This window comes from Lepus europaeus, chromosome 16, assembly GCF_033115175.1.
Source record: "Lepus europaeus isolate LE1 chromosome 16, mLepTim1.pri, whole genome shotgun sequence".
In the NCBI taxonomy this organism is placed as follows: Eukaryota; Metazoa; Chordata; class Mammalia; order Lagomorpha; family Leporidae; genus Lepus; species Lepus europaeus.
Window position 1 is genome coordinate 41,987,805 of NC_084842.1, and position 20,697 is coordinate 42,008,501.

General features: G+C 41.3%; 1 protein-coding gene and 1 pseudogene across 7 annotated transcripts in view; both read left to right on the plus strand.

Annotated features, from left to right (window-relative positions):
- ADAM28 (ADAM metallopeptidase domain 28) overlaps positions 1-20,697 on the plus strand; it is a 790,284-nt gene that overhangs the window by 222,196 nt on the left and 547,391 nt on the right. The window contains exon 1 of one of the 7 annotated variants that reach the window (XM_062212790.1): positions 7,743-7,802. The exons of the other annotated variants lie outside the window; for them this stretch is intronic. The gene's annotated coding sequence lies outside the window, so the exon portion shown is untranslated. Of the gene's footprint in view, positions 1-7,742; positions 7,803-20,697 lie in introns of those variants that run through there. 7 annotated transcript variants of the gene reach the window in all.
- On the plus strand, positions 2,565-10,488 carry LOC133775070 (mediator of RNA polymerase II transcription subunit 25-like; annotated as a pseudogene).

A 20,697-nucleotide genomic window follows, 5' to 3' on the forward strand; every position in this document is an offset into this window, starting at 1 on the left:
TCCTATCCAGCTCCCTGCTGATGCACCTAGAAAAGCAATCCTTGGGCCCCTGCACCTCCATGGGAGACCCATAAGAAGCTTCTGGCTCCTGGCTCCTGAATGGCCCAACTCTGGCTATTGTGGCCATTTGGGGAATGAAACAGCGGATGGAAGACCTCTCTCTTTCTGACTCTCCCCACACTGACTGCATTTTAAATAAATAAGTAAATCTTAAAAAAAAAAAGATTAGGACTAATGGATGATGCCAATGAGTTTGTGAAATGGAAATTTTAAAAAGTCCACCCCAACAGCCCATGCTGAAGCATCATTTTGGCATATTTAGCCTAAAGCCAGCTTGTCATTTGCAAAATGCTGTCCAAGTATAAAGAAGTGTCTTGCAGCCATTCTTGAGTGCTAGACACATCTATCATTACTACTTCATTGGCTGAGAAAGGGAGGTGTGGGGAGGAAACAGTCCTTGTACCAAGTTACCTGGCAAGTTGGCAAAGGGGCCAGAGTAGGAGATTTATGGATATTTTTTTTTACTTGACATTTGGATATCTTGCCAAGAAATTTATTATGGCAATTCTGATGCATTTTATAATCAGGTTGCATTTAATAGGCTTTAGGCTAAAGTGCAATTAAGATAAACCAGTTCCTGGCTCTGGATATGTATCATGGGAATATCAACATATTCTGATGACTGTCTCGTAGTGTTGGAGTACAGAATCAGGGTCACAATGCATACTGTAAGGACTTTACAAAGCAGCCAAAATGCTCACCAAGTACCATTTCATTTGCTTTCACAGAGCGCAGTTCTTGTCAGCTGTTTGGGAAATGAACTCTCTGAGTCCTTTTAAAAATTAATTGTAAGGAAATTTAGTGGAATAAATGGAAATCCAAGTGCAGAGGAAACACGCTCTGGCCCCCAGGCAAGCATTCTCTTGAACATGTCATTCTGCACTCACTAGTGACAATAATAGGAAGGGGGAGGAAGAGAGAGAGAAAAAGTTACAGCTTTGGAGGAAGTGGTGAAATCCTTAAGGGCAAAAATGTCATCAGGGGAATTGCTGTTGCTAAGACAGGGACATTTAGCTCAAAAAAGTGTGCAGCAGTGGAATAGCGTTTTTTTGCATACAGCAAATTTTAATTAAATTTTCATTGCTTCTTCCTATATTTGTGCATATAGTAATTTCCTCACATAGTTATCATTGATTGTTTTTGCTGTTTTTCTAGTTATGTTAACAAAGGAAGGGCAGCTTCCTCTGTGTGTGTGTGTGCTCGTGTGTGTCTTTACCCTTTTATTCACTGGTGTTTAAATCACTCACAAAAGGCTTGGGAATATGGAAAACAATGAGAAATGAGTCACAATGTTAAAATCAAACATTAGAAGTGAGAAGAGAGTATTTCCTGATGTGATATTTACCAGATTTAAAAAATAGATTCATTTGATAGGCTTCTCATTATATTTTTTCTGGAAAAAGTAGAGAAGTGGACTAACAGACTTATTTCTGTGGGTCCAGACATCTTTGCATATCACAGAGAAAGGTATGTGTATGTTGATTCATTTCTCTCAAACCATTCTAATGCTCTTCTATGCAAAGTGCTCATCTCACCCCAGGTTAATCATGAGGACACAAGAAACTGCCTCATGTCCACAGCCAGCAAAGCTCTGAGAATTTGTACCTTTCCATGATCCTTGTGTGTCTCCTTTCAAGCAAATGAAATTTCAGCCCCTCTCAAACCTCTCCCCCTACTCCTGAATATGTTGCCTTTTGCCATCCATTTGGAAAGCACTCCTGAAAGCCCAGCTCCTTTCAGAAGCAGTGAATGCAAAGCTACCAGCTGTAAAGTAGGTGCTGTGAATGGCTTTTCACAGGGAGGGGGAGATTACTGAGAAAGAGCTGTGCTTTGCTGCAGGATTCGGTGGCTATTGCCAAAAAGAATTTGCTCTACTGAGAAGAATTCAAATGGTAGAGTCTGTGAGTGCAGAAGCCTTAGAGAGAATGAGGAGAGAGAACCCCCCAGCTCACATCACAGTTGGGTAAATTAACTGAATCCAGCTGCTGCTCTCATGCCAGGGGCATGGTTCATAATTTTAGTTCTTTATTGGTTGGAACTTCTCCAGCACCTGTGTGTGTGTGTGCGTGCACGTGCATGTGTGCACGCCCAAGGAGGTTTTTAAAAGTTCATGGAAAGTAGAAATAAAAGATTGTGGCTGGCATTGTGGCATAGGATGTTAAGCCACAGCCTGCGCCATTAACATCCCATGTCAGAGTGCCTGTTCGAGTCCCAGTTGCTTCACTTCTGATCCAGCTCCCTGTTAATATGCACATGGAAAGGCAGTAAAAGAGGACCAAGTCCTTGGGCCCCTGCCACGTGGGAGACGCAGATGGTCTCAGTTAACATCAGCTCTCAGTTCTTGACTGAGATGCCTTCTTGGTCTGTCAGGTGTACTGTCTTCATTAGTTCCCTCCATTGAACTTTGCTAACACACTTACTGCTACCCTCTGTCTTAAGTCTGAATTCTTTCTTATGCAAAAGAACCTTGAGCAACTGATACCTGGTAACATATTTGGCGCCCCATGTGGGGCACTGAAGAAGACCTTGGTAAGTTCTGAGGAGTGCTACCTCCAGCCTTTCTCCTGCCTTGTCTAGTGTCCACCAGTCTTTGTCGTACTCCTGCGGGAGGAGGGTCCTATAAGAAGTCAAGGCAACTTACTCTCTTTCACGTTCTCTGCCTCTTGGCCCTACCTATCTTGCCTGCTCAGGCCAGGGTCTGTTCACTGCCCCCTTTCTTTTGTCTCAAATGTTGGGGAGAGGGGGACATGTCGAGTCTGTGCCCAGTGCTTGCTCATAGTCAGCCTTCCCTGCTGAGGCGTGCCATGCGTCTCATTTCCCCTACCTCCTTCGCCATGATTTTGACAACATGGTTCATTTTAAACTTATTTTTAACCACCACCAGACGTCTGCAGGGCCATGTTTTCCAACTCCCTCCTATGTTTTTCTGGACTAGCAAGAGAGGGCCTCCTGGCCCTTCTCACCCAAAGGGCTCCCATTTTCTTACTTGCTAACTATGGCAGTTTCTCAGCCCACCTGTTTAAGATCCTTCTGTTCCATGGGCAGGGCCATATGTTAAACTTGTTAAACTTGTTAAACCCAGAGTGCTCCACTGACTGCTTCTCTCCATCCTAGGTCTTGAGGCTGAAAGGCTTACAGTCTGAAACTCTGCTGTACTTTCTAAAATGTTGTAAATTGCTGTGCTGTTGTGAACGTGTATTTTAAGTATTTTTGTCATCCAGTTGTAATTCTCTGCAAATATTTGTGATTACACTTATGAGGCTGTGTCTTAACAAAATGTGGTTGATTCTAAACTCTGCTGTCTTCTAGGCCTGAAGATTCTGATGTCATGTGTTAATCCTTTTAATCAGGATTTTTCTGTACTATTGTAACTGATCTAAATAATGAGAAATTTATGTGCTTGGGGAAGGTTTGATGTGTTTTTCTGTTGCTGTTATTGAACCCTGATTATTTGGGAGAACTGAGTCCTAAAGGAGTTCACATTATCTGCCTATTTTTGATGATTGAGTGATTACGTTAATTCTGATTAGAGTTGGCCCATAGCTTTGGTTAAAGTGCTCAGGTTAAATACACTTGACCAGTCTGTTTGTATTTTGACCAAATGCTTTGAACCTCTGACAACGCTTTAGATTTAATTATAAACCGAGTTTATAGTTGAGGCTTCCAGTTGGATCCCTGGATCTCTCAAAGAGTGAGGGGCTCAACTTGGTGAAGTAATAGGAGCTAACTTAAATGATGTCATATGCATTTTATGGTTCTAAAATGATAGCAAATTTTTGTTTTGCTTGTATATAAGCCCAGTGCTTTCCATATAGGCATTAGTCCCTGTTAGGATTCAGTCTCACAACTGACCTCATGCCTCGCAGCTTTTTTTTTTTTAACCAGATATGACTTGTCTTGTGCATTGTGTTTGTTGCATGTTGGAGAGGATACTGGGAATGTATGTTTTCTCCCTCATTCTAGATGTCTGCCCAGGGCCCTGTTGGCTCTGAGACAGGGCTATTCCCCATTGCATGCTCATCCTTGCTTGCCACTCTCCTCATCCCTTCCAGGAACGTAGGTGTCCTGGCACTAGGGGTCAAAACCCTGCATCTGTGGTCAGGGTGATGCTCCCATTGGGGGCCTCTACCCCTGGGCAGGACAGCTACATTTCAGAGGAGGAGTTACCTGGCAGGCATGTGTTAGCTGCATGATCCTGTGTCATTTTGGCCACAGAGTCACAGCTGGCTGAAATAAGGAAAAAATAATGAAAGAGGACTTTTGTTTTACCCAAGGCTTGCAGGTCAGATTCTTTCTCTTTAAAGGGGAACTGACAGGCTCAGTCAAACTAACATTGAATAGCCAGACATTGACAGGTCAAAATATGGATCAAGAGGAGGTCTAGCCCAAGAGAATGAAATAATGTAAAAAGAGACCAGTCCCACTGAGGCGATGGATTCCCAGCTCTGGGGCGCTCCTCCTCCACACGGGGAGCTTTTGTTGCTTATCACAAATATACTCGCTTTTGTTTTTGCACTCTCAAATAAAAAAGTAAGTTTTTTTGTTGTTAAAAATTTGATACCAATGCATGGCTTTTTTGTAATATGTATTTTCCACAAATTTTTGAACTCATGGGGTGTGTGTATGTATGTGTGTGTGTGTGTGAATCATGAATGTGTGTATAGGGGCTGGCACTGTGGCATAGCAGATAGGCTGCTACCTGCAGTGCCAGCATCTCTTAGGGGCACCAGTTCAAGTCACGTCTTCTCCACTTCCAATTCAGCTCTCTGCTATGGCCTGGGAAAGCAGTGGAAGATAGACTAAGTCACTGGGCTCCTGTACCCACATGGGAGACCTGGAAGAAGCTCCTGGCTCCTGGCTTTGGATGGTTGCAGCTCTGGCCATTGGGGCCATCTGGGGAGTGAACTAGCGATGGAAGACCCCCCTTCCTTCTCTCTCTTTCTCTCCCTCTCTCCCTCTCTGTAACTCTGCCTTTCAAATAAATAAATCATTAAAGAAAATAAAAATAAAGAAAGAGTATGTGTCAAGGTTTAAACATATGGCCTTTTTTAAAGTAACTGACATCCTTTCTAAAATCTACATTCTGGTTCTAATCAGCATGCAGCAAAGGTGTTAAAATGTGTCCATATTGCATGATAAGTATATTTTTACTAATTATATACAATATATTGAATAGCACTTGATTAATTGGCAGGATGGCACATTTTGTAGATGTTTACTTAGATACCGGCTTCAAATTTTTTCAGTTTTCTGTTTATATTTTTGTCTTTGGAATCAGCATAGTTCCTTTCAATATTTCAATCATCTTTAAGTCTTTGAAAAGCATAGATGTTATGCACCAGAATATATCTAATGGATGAGATGACTTTTAGGTTTGAGTTCAAGAAGAAATTATTAGATAGGACTTGGAGGGCCATTCACATAAATTCATATTTCCCAGTCCATTGAAAAGCTCCATGAAAGAAACACCCCATGCTCAAGTTCATTTTGATACAGGGAGTGTTCCAGGAGCATTGGCATATAAAAGTCACCCAGAATTTCTGCAAGAAAGAAAGCTTTTGAATTATTTAACACAATGTTTTGCAAATGGATTTGACTTAGAGTTTTTTTTTTTTTTAAGAAGTAACACTCTTTATTGTCCTGAAGAACTAGCATTCCTTCTTTTGTCAGATGCCTGGGTCCAGGTTCTTACCTCTGACACAGGAAGAAATTCAAGGATGAGATACAAGCAATGCACAGCAGGAATACAGTACAGTGGAGGAGTAGGATCTATTTGAAATGCTAAAGTACATATTCCAGAGAGGGTGCAGGCATGCTTGAAAGTAAGCTGTGCCCATGTCTGAAGTTATCTGTCTAAATAATCTGGAGGAACTGAATACTCATAGAAGGTGATGTTTGGGGTGTGGTTAAATGAATATTCATAGCTGGTAATGTTTAGGGTAGAATTTGGATGCCACTAATTTTCTTGCCTGTTTTGGAAGTCTCAAAAGTGTCTTTGCATCAGGTGTGTGATGGGAATAGGAGTGTCAATCATGGTAATTTTATTATAATGTTATTATAATTAGCTGTAGGTCATTGCATTGATGCAGTCAGCAGCCTTGTTGTATATTTTCAGCCAGCATTTGTTCTGGGTGATGGTTTTGCAGAAATAGCAATTTTTTCTGTAGCACAAAGCTGGAGAGTGGAAATTGGGTGTTTTAGGTGGAGTTGTAGAGGGTGGTAACCACAGCTCTCTGCTAGCTAGCTTCCTACTTTCCCATATGACTTGGAACTAACTGAGAAATATGGATTTAAAGCCTATTTAAAGCTCCCACTTAAGTCCACTGGATTTATTTTTGCTCTGATCTGTATTAATAGTTTTTTAAAAATAGTTATTTTATTTTTCATTTTATTTGCAAGGCAGAGCTAGACACACAGGCACACACACACACACAGGGAGGGAGGGGGGAGAGAGAGAGAGAGAGAGAGAAAGAGAAAGAGAGATATAGATCTTTCATCTGCTGCTCACTCCCCAGATGCCCACAACAGGCAGGGCTGGGAGCAAGGCCAAAGCCAAGAGCCCCAAACTCTATCTGTCTCCCATGAAGGAGGTGCGATCCCAGGTACTTGAACCATCACCTGCTACTTACCAGGGTGTGTGTTAGCAGAATGCTAGATTGGAAGCAGTGGTTCTGGGACTTGAACCAGCACTCCGATGTGGAATACAAGCAACCCAGATGGTGTCTTAACTGCTGTGCCAAAGGCCTGCCTCTGCAGCCTCAAGTGCCCTTTCCTGTACTTATATTCATACCTAGACCTACAATTGCTTGAGTACCTACAGGGCTTTGAGTGCCCATATCATTATGGTAATGTTAATCCTTACAACAGTGTAATACAGATATTATTATGCATATGGTATTTATAAAGAGAGTGAAGTTCCAAGAAACTCAGCTAATAAAAAGTACATCCATATTCCACACTATTAAGTCTATCTGACTCAGGGCCAGCGCTGTGGCATAGCGGGTAAAGCCTCTGCCTGCAATGCTGGCATCCCTTAGGGCACAGGTTCTGGTCCTGGCTGATTCAGTTTCAATCCAGCTCCCTGCTATGGCCTGGGAAAACAGTAGAAGATGGTCCAAGTCCTTGGGCCCCTGCACCTGCGTGGGAGATCCAGAAGAAGCTCGTGGCTCCTGGCTTCGGATCGGCGCAGCTCTGGCCGTTGTGGTCAATTGGGGAGTGAACCAGCGAATGGAAGACCATTCTCTCTCTGCCCCTCCTCTCTCTCTGTAACTCTGACTTTCCAATAAATAAATAAATCTTTTTTAAAAAAAAGTCTGACTCTAGAGCTCTCCATTCCTTTTTAAAGTAAATTTTATTTGACACATAATAATTATACGCATTTTTGAGATACACTGTGATGTTTCAATACATGTATACAATACGTAACGACAAACAAGGGTAATTAGCATTTCCATCACCTCAAATATTTATCATTTATTTGTGTTGGGAACATTCAAAATCTATTATGAACTATATAATGAATTATTGTTGACTAAGGTCACCTCATTGTGCTGTTGAGCACCAGAACTTGTTTTCCCTCTCTAACTGATTTTCACGTTTTGTTTTCCGTCTTCTTACTCTCCCCCTATCCAGGTCTCCCTGGGTGGCAGGGACCCAAGTATTTGAACTATAACCTACTGCCCCTGACAATGTGCATTAACTGCAACCTGGAATCAGGAGCTGTAACTGGGATTTGAAATCAGGTACTCTGTTTTGGCATATGGACATCTCAACCAGTGTCTGTGACTTCTAGACCAAAAACCCACTCTTACTTATATTTTGATATCAATTTTAAAGTCAAATTGCACAGTTGTTAAGAATTCAGTTGATAAATCAATGTAGCCAAATTTGTTATCTTTCTGGTGCTCCTCTATTCAAGAATGCATATAGCCATTTCACTTACTTAACTGTTGGACCTGTCAATAGCAACATTTCTTGCTAAGTTGATGTCTAGGTACATCTTTGTTCTGACATTTTTAATAGGGATCATTTTTCCAGGGTACATCCTAATTGGCTGTTACTCTTGTACATGTGAAAGACTATATAAAATATGGATATTGATTTTTCATTTCCAACCAGTTTTTAATAACTTCTTGTGAAAACACAGATATTCCTCTTTAATGTGACAATATCACATTTGCAAAATTGCAAGGAAATCACCAAATAAAACATGAATATTAATCACAATATAATCCCTCCACCCTGAAAAGTGAGTAAATCATACAAATCCCCCTTAGCTTTTAATGATATGAGTGTGTGGATGCTTTTGTTTTACACTGCTCAGTATGGGATTACTGTCTTACAGGGATTACTATCCCTGTAAGGACATCTCAAAGAGACTATCTGCATGGGCTCCCGTCTATCTTACCCAGTCTTTCAGTGGAATTTGGACCTGTTAGCTCTTTGGATGTACTGGCTACCTGACCAGCTCTGTAGCAAACACGGCAGCTGGGTTTCCTATACTCCTGCCTCCTAGGGCTGGGCCTCTGGGGCCTCTCACACCTTTGGTGTTACCCAGGGAAGGTAACAGCCTAGATGCTGGCATTCATGGAAACAATGAACAAAGAGGGCTCATGTGAAATGTGGCAAATCCTTTTCTAGGCCTTTCTGTACTCACATAGACTGTAGTACATACAAAAGGTTGGTGATAGACCCTAATGTAAATACCAGTGGTGTGTAGGTCTAGTAATAATATTGCAGGAGGCTAGTTTCTTCTTCCTAATGCTAATGGTATCACTGTTGCGACCTTGAACTACTACTGCTGTTATCGTCAACCTTTCTCATGTCTTCAGAACTGAGAATGCACTGAATTCTAGGCAGGAGGTTGGGAATCTGGAACAACTTATATCCTTGATTGATGGTCATCATTCTGTTGCAGTTATGGACATGATACATTTTTCACATATCTGTGGGCTCCACCTCTCACCTGCTGTCGTTGTCAGACAGAATGCCCTGCCCCATGGCCTTCCATTGCTTAACGTAGTACTGTCTTTTTCTGGTTATTTCAAAAGGTATTGTGTATGGGGCAGGCATTTGCTGTAGTGGTTAAAACACTGCTGTGATACCCACATCCCATAGAGGGGTGCCTTGGTTTGGTTCTGGCTCCACTTCCAATTCCAGCTTCCTGCTAATACATAGCCTGGGAGGCAGCAGGTGATAGTCGGGTAGTCGGGTCCCTGAAACCAATGTGGGAGACTAGGATTGAGTGCCAGTCTCCTAGCTTTGGTCTGGACTGGCCCTGGATGTTGTGGGCATTTGGGGGATAAGCTAGCAGATAGACAGGTCTGTCTGTTTGCCTTGTCTCTCTGCCATTCAAATTATTATGTATAAATAAAGGTGGGCAGCAGTCAATGTTAAACAAGCTGCTGGCCTGGAGCAGGTTCCTCGAGTTGCAGAGAAACCTAAACCTGCTTTGGTGGATGCCAACACCAAGTTGATGTAGTCCCTGCCATGCCAGGTCTACGTGTATCACAGGGAGAACCTGAAGATGAGCAGTGGCCCCAGAAGGGGGTCATGTAGCTCATCACCTAGCAGGTGCTGACCACCTTGGGCTCATTGTTCCAGAACTCAAGGATGATGCATTTCCACTTCACCTGGAGTCCCTGAAAGGTCTCCGCCACATCATGGACAATGGCTTCACGGGCTGAGTGCTCTTCCCTGATACGGCCCCATATGAAGTGTGCGTGCTCATGCTGCTGTACTTGTCGAAGAAGAAAATCTTCATGGGCTTCATCTCCTACGACCAGAGTGGCTTTGTCAATGGCATCCAGAAGGTCCTCACCAACCACAAGCAGGTGCAGCAGCAGAAGCTGAAGCAGCAGTGGGGGATGAGGGGCAACAAGTGTCCCCAGATCTGGGCCCCATTCTGGACAAATCTGGAGGTGAGGCCCTCACAGAATCTGCTCCAGCTCTGCCCACCTTTGGGCACTGTGTGTGCCTCTGGGGCCATGAGGCAACCCCAGCCCCAGGGCACTGCCCAGATCCCTCCAGGTGCCCCCTCCAAGGTCCTCCTGGCCCACTCCCTCCTGGACCTATCCTTTGGCTCCAGAACCCTGGGTTCAACCCCCAGCTGCGAAGCCTTCTCCTCAACTCTGCTGCCCCAGACTGGGGTGCCCCCACCCCAGGCCTCCCTCCAACACCTCCAGCCACCAGGGCTCCCACACTGCTGCCCCCACCACACCAGGGCCCAGGTACCAGGGCCTGGGGCAGCCCCAGCTGGGGCCCCCTCTCCTGCACCCACCACCCACTCAGTCCTGGCCTGTGCAGTTGCCCCCGCAGGCTCCATTGCCAGGTCAGATGCTGCTGAGTGGGGGTCCCTGGGGCCAGGTCCCCCAGCTGGGCCTGCAGCCCAGCGTCTTGAACAATGACATCCTCATGGACCTCATCTGAACTACCCCCCCCCCCAGGACAAAGCCAGATGACAGGAACTCAGTCTAGATTTCCCATGTGGGCAGCAGTTACTTGTGGGCAGGAGTTACCATCTCCTCCACCTCCCAGGTTCTGCATTAGTGGGAAGCTGGAGTCTAGAATGAAACCCAGCAACTCCAGTGTGGAAAGCAGCTGTCTTAACCACCAGCATAAATGTGAGGGCACTTTTACTCCACTCATATCCGCTCCTTTCACCAGCAGCTGTTCTTCCAGTGAGCATAGTAAGCATCAATTTTACTCTCTCATTTTTTCTCTTCACAGTATTGTATATGTCTGGAACAATAATGTGGTTCAATCCCATGATTTTATATTTGAGGAAATGGAGTTCTATTTATCTTAAAGTGACTTTCCCAAGACCTCTTATCTTGTAGAGTACAGTATTCAGGAACTCCTTTGTAAACACTAAGCTCCAGTTTTCCAAATATGGCAGTGGAAGATGGAGTTCTTTGTGAAGGTTTTCCTTCTGAGACCATCCTCAGGGGGTCTAAGTACAACTTTTCCAAAGCTGCCCATGAACTTCCTGACAAGCAGATTATTGTGCTTGAACTTGAATATGGCTGCAGTAGCAGTCAAGACTTTTGAGAGTGGCAACCTTGGGTTTAAGAAAAGTAATATGAAGTAGGAAGAGAGTTGTTAGAAGAAAGTGTGAGGAATTGGTTGACCATGATGTGATGATAGAAATGTATACAGGAAATAGGGAGGTGCTTGTTTACCTAATATCTCAGGGGATATTGCCTTGAGAAGGCTGGCAGGAAAGCATTCTATGGAAAGAAAGAAGTAGATCTTGGTAGATCTCAAATAAATTAAGAAACTGAGATCAGAATCAAGACTTACTTGTTTGCCAATGGTTTTTTCTTTTGATTACAAAAGTTGGCTTAACTTGATTGTATATTAGACTCTTATTATTTTCAGCAGAGGTCATTTCCAAAGAATTTTCCTAAATATTTGTTTATCCATTAATTCATCATTTAGTATCGTACTTTGGGCAGCTGTGGCATTTTTATGGGTTTATTTTCATATTGTACTATAATTGTATGATTATATGTTTATTTTAATCACCAGACTGAATTCATTGAGGAAAGGATTCATGTCTTGTTTCAATTCTATTCCTGGGGTCCACCATAGAAAGCTTTGGCAGATTAATGAGCCCATCATATAAAACAATGGAGACAGGACACCTTTATTTGTGTGTGTGTGTGTCTATGTTTATGTATGATGAGGCTAACATGATACCAACATAAAATAATAGAAGCATTGAGAAAAGTGAGATTACAAGAAGGTATTATATGGATTAGGCCCTTAGCTAGTCCTTGAAGGATGGAGAATAATTGGATCAATTAATAGAATAGATATGATGAGAATTAGGATGTGGAGTTAGGAAAGTTTTGATCAGCATGCCTGTGGTAGATGGTTTGTTTTGGTACTGATGAGCAGGAGGATTAAAATTTGGGCCAGTGTGTGATCATCTTGAATATTTGTAAGAAATTCATATTTTTCCTTTTAGGCAGAATATAGGGGAATAAAGTGGGATGAAAGGCACTAGCAGTTTTGAAGCGAGCACTATGCTTTCCTGGTGGTAGTGCCATAATGAAAGCACAGGGCAGGAAAAGTTTGCAAGCACTTTATTCATTCCACACGTGTTTATATAACATGCATAGTCTAGTTTCTAGGGATACAACAATGAGTAAGAGTCAGTGAGTATCTAGCCTGAAGATCTGTAGAACATGCAGACAGACACAATACATGTGGTAAGTGTTAGGGGGTCCGTATGAGATCATTGGACAATAGAAGGAGTATCTGTTACATCCTTGGAGTCTGAGCAGGGAAACATTCCCAGAAGCAGCATATCCCCGGAGTCCTAAAGTGGAAGTACCAAGTTGCTATGGGAAGGGGGTTTCTGAAAAGGAACATCCAGAGTGTCATTGAAGAGTATGACATTTCTAGAACATTCCATTTTGACTATGAAGGGTGAGAGAATGGAAGAAAGGACCAGGAATTGGAAAGGTGAAGGGCCTAATCTAGTTAGAGACTGCATTATTAATAGTAAAAATATTGATTTTCTTTATACCTCTTCTATGATATTTATCTGGTTACTTTTTTCCATGCTGTGTTATCTTAATTTATTGCATTACATTTTCCCCCCAAAATAAGGGTTTTATTCATGTTCCCAAATTAAAACTAGTGTACTATTCACAAGATAAAGGCACATCAGTTTTCTCCATTGATGGTCTATATTCTCCAAATATATTTTTAATATTGTCATCATTCTAGAATTTCTGGTATAATACTTGATTTTTTAAAAAGATTTATTTTATTTATTTGAAAGAGTCACAGAGAGAGGTAGAGACAGAGAGTGAGGTCTTCCATCTGCTGGTTCACTCCCCAGATGGCGGCAAAAATAGCTGGAGCTGGGCCGATCTGAAGCCAGGAGCCAGGAGCTTCCTCCAGGTCTCCCATGTGGGTAAAGGGGCCCAAGGACTTGGACAGTCTTCCACTGCCATCCCAGGCAGTAGCAGAGAGCTGGATCAGAAGAGGAGCAGCTGGGACCAGAACCGGCGCCCACATGGGATGCCGGCACCTCAAGCCAGGGCTTTAACTCTTTAAAAGTATTTTTCATGATACTTGGATGATTCATTTTCTACTATTCTGCTTTAGATTTTTTCTTATGTATTTGCCCATGATATTATTTTATCAGATTTCAAAGAGGATTGATAAAATGAATTGCTAATTAATTTTCCTTTATTTTCCATGGCCTATATATTTCAAATAGTACAGAAATTATGTTTCCATGACATTTTGAAAGCTTTATTTTCTAGTAAGAAGAGCTTCTTAATGGCATGAGTTTTCCTCTGAGAACAACATTGACCTCAGATTTCAACTCAACTATTTAGTGTTTATATATTATTATTTTTCGATTTAATTTGCAATTGCAGTTTGTATTCCTAATTAGATACAGAAGTTCCCTAAAGAAATGCTTTTTAGTTTTCAAGTTGGTTTCCAGCCCTTACATTAAAATAGTTGCTATGATTTTCCTTATTTTGGAAATCATATTGTGTTCATAGATTTTGGAAGAAGTAAGGAACAGGCAAACTTCTGGAAAGGGCCAGATAGTATGGCAATTGTTTGGGCACATGGTCTGTGGAAACTATTTAACTCTGCCATTGTAGCAGAAAAGCGCCATAGATAGTACATTCACAAATGAACCCTAAGGCAAATGGTTATGTCCCAATTGAACTTTATGTATAAAAGCAGATGGTAGGCTTAATTTTGCCTGTGGGTCATAGTTTTTTGACTCCCTAGTCTAGACTATTTCTGATTTTTTCATTTAGTGGCTTTTTAAAAAAGATTTATTTATTTGAAAAGTGGAGTTAGAACCAGAGAGAGAGAGAGAATCTTCCATCTGCTAGTTCACTCCCTGAAGGGTGGGAGCTGGCCAATCTGAAGCCAGGAGACAGGAGTTTCCACTGGGTCTCACACACAGGGGAAAGGGCCCAAGCACTAGGACCATTTTGTACTGCTTTCCCAGGTCATAGCCGAGAGCAGGATTGGAAGTGGAGCAGCCAAATCTTGAGCCAGTGCCTATATGGGATGCCTACACTGCAGATGGTGGCTTTACCTCCTATACCACAACACTGGCTTCTGATTTAGTGACTTTTAAAACATTTTTAATATATGATTAACATTCATAAATATTCCCTTTTTAAAAATTATTTATTTTTGGCCGGCGCTGTGGCTTAACAGGCTAATCTTCCACCTTGCGGCGCCGGCACGCAGGGTTCTAGTCCTGGTTGGGGCGCCGGATTCTGTCCCGGTTGCCCCTCTTCCAGGCCAGCTCTCTGCTATGGCCCGGGAAGGCAGTGGAGGATGGCCCAAGTGCTTGGGCCGTGCACCCGCATGGGAGACCAGGAGAAGCACCTGGCTCCTGGCTTCGGATCAGCGAGATGCGCTGGCCGCAGCGGCCATTGGAGGGTGAACCAACGGCAAAAAGGAAGACCTTTCTCTCCACCCCTCCCTCACTATCCACTCTGCCTGTCAAATAAAAAAAAAACTTTTTTTTTTTTAAAAATTATTTATTTTTGAAAGTCAGAGATACAGAGAGAAGGAGAGCTCTCTCTCTCTCTCTCTCTCTCTCATCTCTCTCTCTCTCTCTCTATCTCTACTACTATACTATCTCTATCTCTATCTCTAATCTCTAATCTCTAATCATCTGTCTCTCCACAGAATCTTCCATCTGCTGGTTCATTCCCCAAATGGCTGCAATGGCTGGGGCTGGGTTAGGCTGAAGCCAGGAGCCAGGAGCTTCTTCCAGGTCTTCCATATAGGTGCAGGGGCCCAACTACTTGGGTCATCTTCAGTTGCTTTCCCAGGCGCATTAACAGGTAGCTGGATTGAAATTGGAGCAGCTGGAACTTGAACTGGCACCGTATGGGAAGCTGACACTGCAGGTGGAATGTTATTTTATGCCACAGTGCTAGTCTCTATAAATATTTCCTTATAGTTAGAAAAGTGTTCTATATATACAGTACAATTTTGATCTCTTAAACATTATATAATTTAGGTAATTTTAGCATTATTTTTTATTTTCTCAGCTTTGTGAATAAGTTTATTTCTTTCAATTATAACAATTTTATTTGATACAAGTAAAATTTTTTTTCAGTTGTCTTCTGAAAAATCCCAGAAGATTGAATTCCAAAAAAATCTCTAAAAATATTGTGAACTGGTAACTTATCCATTCCATAGTTATTATTTTTATTTTTAAAACATTTTTGAATAATATGAAATACTTGTGCAGTTTTATGGGGTACAGTGTAGTAGTTCAACACATGTATTTAGTGTAAACTGATCAAACCAAGAAATTAACATTTATATCCTTATCTTTTCTTTATATTTGGAGCCAACAATCTCCATGGTTATTTTTGTTTGGCCTTCACAGTGCTCTTGACTCGTTTGTTTTGCTTAAATCAATTACCAGCATTTAGCTATTTGAAAATTGTACATTCCATATTCCATAAAATCTAAGATACCACAATTGATTCTAAGATACACCATTATTTTATATATTACTATGGGACAAAAAAATGGTTTCAATTACAATTATAAGACACATTGATGTAAGCCATATCCTGATTTAAAACATGTTAAAATACAAAATTGCTATATGTCTTAAAGTCAATGAATCATCATTGGAAACCTTGATTTGTGGCTTCCTTTATATATGGGAAGATCTAACCCTATTGAGGCCACAGTAACATTAATGAGACTGTTCCTTTAAAGGCTTTGAGCTTTGCAATTTTCACAGTTCCCAACTAGTCCACTAATTTATGTAAGTTACCTGCAGGTGTGACTTCTGTTTCTATGGTGATAGACCAGAGGCACAGTCTCCCTTTCTCCACAGAAATAGAGTGGCTTCTTGTAATGTTGAAGAGAATATTTGACATCTCATTCTGCAGCACTTGAATGGGAATGATTCTGTGGGACATCTGAAGCTGCCATGGTTAAAGAAAAGGTACTGTAATGATGGAAGACATCCGTATGGTGAAGGAGAGTCACCTGGAGGTACCTCCCAGAACAAAAAGTTCTTGCCCTTCATTTTTAGGCAAATCCAAGCTTTTAAACTAGGGAAGCAGGTTTCAGGCAGCCCTGGGAGAGCAGTTTTGTTCTGTATATCCTGTTACCAAATTATCCTTTCTTAGAGTACTCCAGTATATTTTCTGAAAAATTTAAAAGGATTAAAAAATGGACATTTTCTGTCTTGTTGGCTTTCTTTTCAATGAACTATTAAAGTTGAGTTTATACTAAATATCTAGCAATGATCTGTAACTATTCGTTGTGAATATTGTTCTTTGGTACCATAATGTAACCCTATGGGAGTGATTTATGCTTTTGGCTCTGAGTTCTAATCTGCTAGCTCCCCTACTTTAGTTATTGCCATTTACTTGACATATCTGTGCGTGTTTGTATTTCTTGAACTTTCTGGATCTCCTTCTTTTAGGTTTGAAGGTGGGAAGCACTGCCATTAGGAGTTCTCTTCTCTCTTGCTAGCACACAGCACTTTCTATGGTCTCCTGTTGGACAGGGACCTGCTGCCTCCCTTCTTTCAGCTCACTTAGATCTGGAAGATATCCTTTCATTCTGGTTCAAATAGTGAAGCCTGGTTGTGCCACGAGGGAAAGTCTGATTTCTCAATCCAGCTCTCTGCAGAGAAAATCACTAATAGAGTCTGATGCCACATTGTCTCTAGGACTTAGTTTTCTGTGCACTAAGTTCTTCTCTTTGGATCTTCACTTAAGTTTCAATGTGAATGTGGTAGAGATGGGTACAGTTTTAACCAGGAAGTACTAGTGTTGTTTTTAATCATGAATTCCTCCCCAGCTAGAGAGGGAGTTAACAGCTGTGGGTTAATGTTTCTGACTTCAATCCTTTTTTCTCTGTTCAGCATGAATAATTTGGGGCAAAACAATTTTTTTTTTTTTGCTTAGTATTTCCTTTTCAAGAAACATCAAGTACATTATGACCATTACTTAGAAACAATGCATAGTTTATTTGGGTCTTGTGTGTCTGGTATGTGTGTGTGTTTTTCTAAACAGATGCTGAGTAAAATCTTCAGAAGGTCATGTGTGCGGCAGAATACTTAGAGGAATGCTTCAGAGCACAGCCGACTTTAAACAACTTGCTGAATCCATTGTTTGTTAAAGTGAAACAATGGAAAAGAGGAAGTAGCAGAAAGCTGCTTGGTTAATATTAAATGAAAGTCATCCCTCTCTCCCACATAAGACATGTCAAACCACAGTGAATTATAAGCTAAATGGAGTTTTTCAGAGCTGGTTCAGAGATCTTTGAACTAAATCAAACAAAGCACAGCCCTAATGGCAGGAGTTTCATGTGACATGTTTTGCTAGGTTGTTTACTACGTATAGATCAGGGGAAGATCTGTAAGAGATGGATTCCTAGGATCTACCTAAGGACTATTCTGCCAAATGGGAGAAGTGTCACTAATACAAGCTGTGAGAGAAGTAGATTAAGGAAGACTTTCCTGCTTAAACAGATCTGGTTCCACTTTGCGTTGACTGACATTTCTTCAAAAAGATTAAAACCTCCACACCAAGCAGGCTGAGCATTCCCCAGGAAGCTAAGCCACCAAGCAAAGAGGTTAGGTTGGAAGGTTAAGAAAGATTCTTGGTTTTCTTACTGTGACAATTAATCTCATGTGTCAGCTTCCCTCATTCAGCCCAGATATTTAATCAAGAATCAGTGTAAAAGTCACTGTGAAGGTGGTTCTTAAATAACCGGTTGAAGGTCTTAAAAGCTAAAAGATTGAAGCCTCTACTTCCCACAGCCAAGGAAGAAGGAATTCTGTCCCCAGATTGTCTTTCAGACTCAACTGCAGTCTTGAATCCTCCATGGATCTGCAGCCTACTACCTACATTGCAGATTTCAGCCTTGCCTACCCCGTAATGGAGTTAGCCAAAATCTCTAAACTTATTCCCTCTGTATATATGCATCTCATTGGTTCTGTTTCCATGGAGAACCCTGTCTGGCACAACTACCAAATGTTAAGAAGGCACGTTATGCCACAGGCCGTCAAGTACCAACTCACTCTTCTTTCTTTGATCGTAATCCACTCACCATTTCCATCCATGTGGTCAATTCACATATGAATCTTAGCAGCCCCTACAGTGGCTTCCCGTGGCCCAGAAGTCAAGTCCATACTTGTCTGACTGAGTGGACTTGTTGCAGTCTGGCCTCACGGTTACCATATTACTGATCACCCTTCAGCACAAAACTTCTTTTCTAGACCAGCGATTTCTTTTACTCCACCCACATTTGTATAAAGAATATCCTTTGCTGCACTGTGATATTTGCTGTTTGTTCTGAAGAGAATGCCCTGGTATTTTTCTTCTTCAAATCATTCTACTTTAGCAAAGCTCAGCTCAAGGCTACTTCCTCTGTCCAATCTCTTTTGAGTTTTCCTTTTGACTCAACTTATATCTCTAGTAAACTCATTTGTTGTTATTTATTTTCTAATATTGATTTGAGTATGCAGATTAACTCAGTTGTAAAGTCATGGAGAAAAGACACAAAACTTTTACTCTTCCTTTCCTGTGGTGCCTACTAGAGTGCTATGTTCATAAAATTATCATACTTAACCACTGATGGCTGAAATAATCTCATCTGGGGATATGTAACTTGACCTTGTGTCTCTTAGACTCACAGCCATGTGCTAGATTTACAGTGTTCTACATGCTTTCTATTAGGAAGACATGGTCCTGCCTTGTTGTGACTTTAATGTGAACATGGAAAATTACTTCCTAATAGTAAATTTCCATTTGTTGCTTTCTGATAACTCTTCATATACTTCTGTTTTGAGGTGTTTGCTTTTCCTATGCTTTAAAATCCCATCAATTTCCATCTAAAAGTTAGACTTCCAGCATTGACACTTCTTGCACTTACTATGCCCTCCATTAATCAGACTGTGATTTAAAGAGTATGGGAAAATGTTGTTCTCTTTGCTACAATCTTTCATCATCAACTTTAACAAAAGAAGATGCTTCATCCCATCCCAAGGCTGACAGTAGACCATAATGGGCAGGAAGGAACCCAGGTCAGGATTGTCTGCCTGAATCCCAGTAAGTTGCTTGGAAATTTTAAGCTACTAGCTTTGTAATATATCCTGCCTGCTCATAAAACAATTCTATGATTTCTGAACAGGAAAAAAAAATCTGTACACACACACACACAGTTTTTAAAGAAAATATATTTATAGAAAAGTTTAGACACAGGAAATAGAAAATTTTTCATGGTAAGGAGCCTCATTTCCACTAAAAAGCTGTGTAATTCAAGGACTTCTCATGCAACCCACTTCCTGGAAAGGGCCTTTTCATGTTGAACGGAGACATGAGTGTGTTCGTCTGATTCTGGGCTCTGAGAAGCTTTATCCTTGATGAGATCCCTGCCTTTCTCTCTTCCTGTCTCATCCTGCTGACTAAACCAACTAATATAAGATACCAATTATATTTTTATTTTAAAGTTATTAATAAACTTTTATTTAATTCAATTATCCATGAACTTTTTAAGTTTATTTATAAGCAGAGTGACACAGACAAGGGAGAGACAGACTTACACCCACATATACACATATGTACACATTCAGATAGCGTCCATCCATTGGCTCATTTCCAAAATGCCCACAATAGCCAGGACAGGGCCAGACTAAAGTTAGGACCCAAATTTCCCATATGAGTGACAGGAATCCAAGCACTTCTGGCTATTGTCTGCCGCCTCTCAGAATACACGTTAGCAGGAAGCTGAACTGGAAGTGGAGGTGATATGAGTGGTGGGCATCCAAGCAGTGGCTTACCTCACTGTGCCATGATGCTTATATTCCCAATTTACATTTTTAAAAAAGTTAAACATTAGTCTTTGTAGATTTGAGAAGTGTTTAAACACCGATTATATGCTACGCACTTTTCATGCTGAGTGTTTCTTCTTTCCTTGAAAACCTCTCTTGATTTCCCTTTATTCTGGATTAAGTTCAAATTTCCTTACACCAATGGCTCTCATCACATCAAGCACAGCTGTAGGGGACACCCTATGTTCCTGCCACCAACTTTCCTTGCTCTTCTCACATCCATGCTTTGTTCACATAACTTACTTTGCCTGAAACATGCTTCTTTTCACTCTCTGTCTAGAAATTTCATCCTTTTCCCCAAGGTTCACCTCAAACTTCAGTCTTCTGTGATGCCTTTTCACTCAGGTTGTGTTAGTTGCATTTCTTAGATCTCCTGTAGCTCATAATTCTGTTGTGGTACCTGAGTTGTGATCATCTGCTTATTTGCATTTATCTCTCTGCCTCAGTAGGACAATGATGACAGTAGGTCCTCACTAGGACTTTGGGCCCAGGAAGGCTGAAACTTTCTCTTGTTCATCTATGAATCTCCAATTCCTAGTTTACATTAATAATAAAATTTTAACATGTCTTTGTGATAAGTATATATATATGTGTGTGTGTGTTCATAATTTACCAATTAAAAATAATCATGGAAACCTGTTTTATGGCAAAGTGGATAAAACTGTCGCCTATGACACTGGCATCCCAGTGTCATTGGGATTGTGTCCTGGCTGCTCCATTTTCAATACAGCTCCCTGCTAATGGTCTTGAAAAAGCAGCAG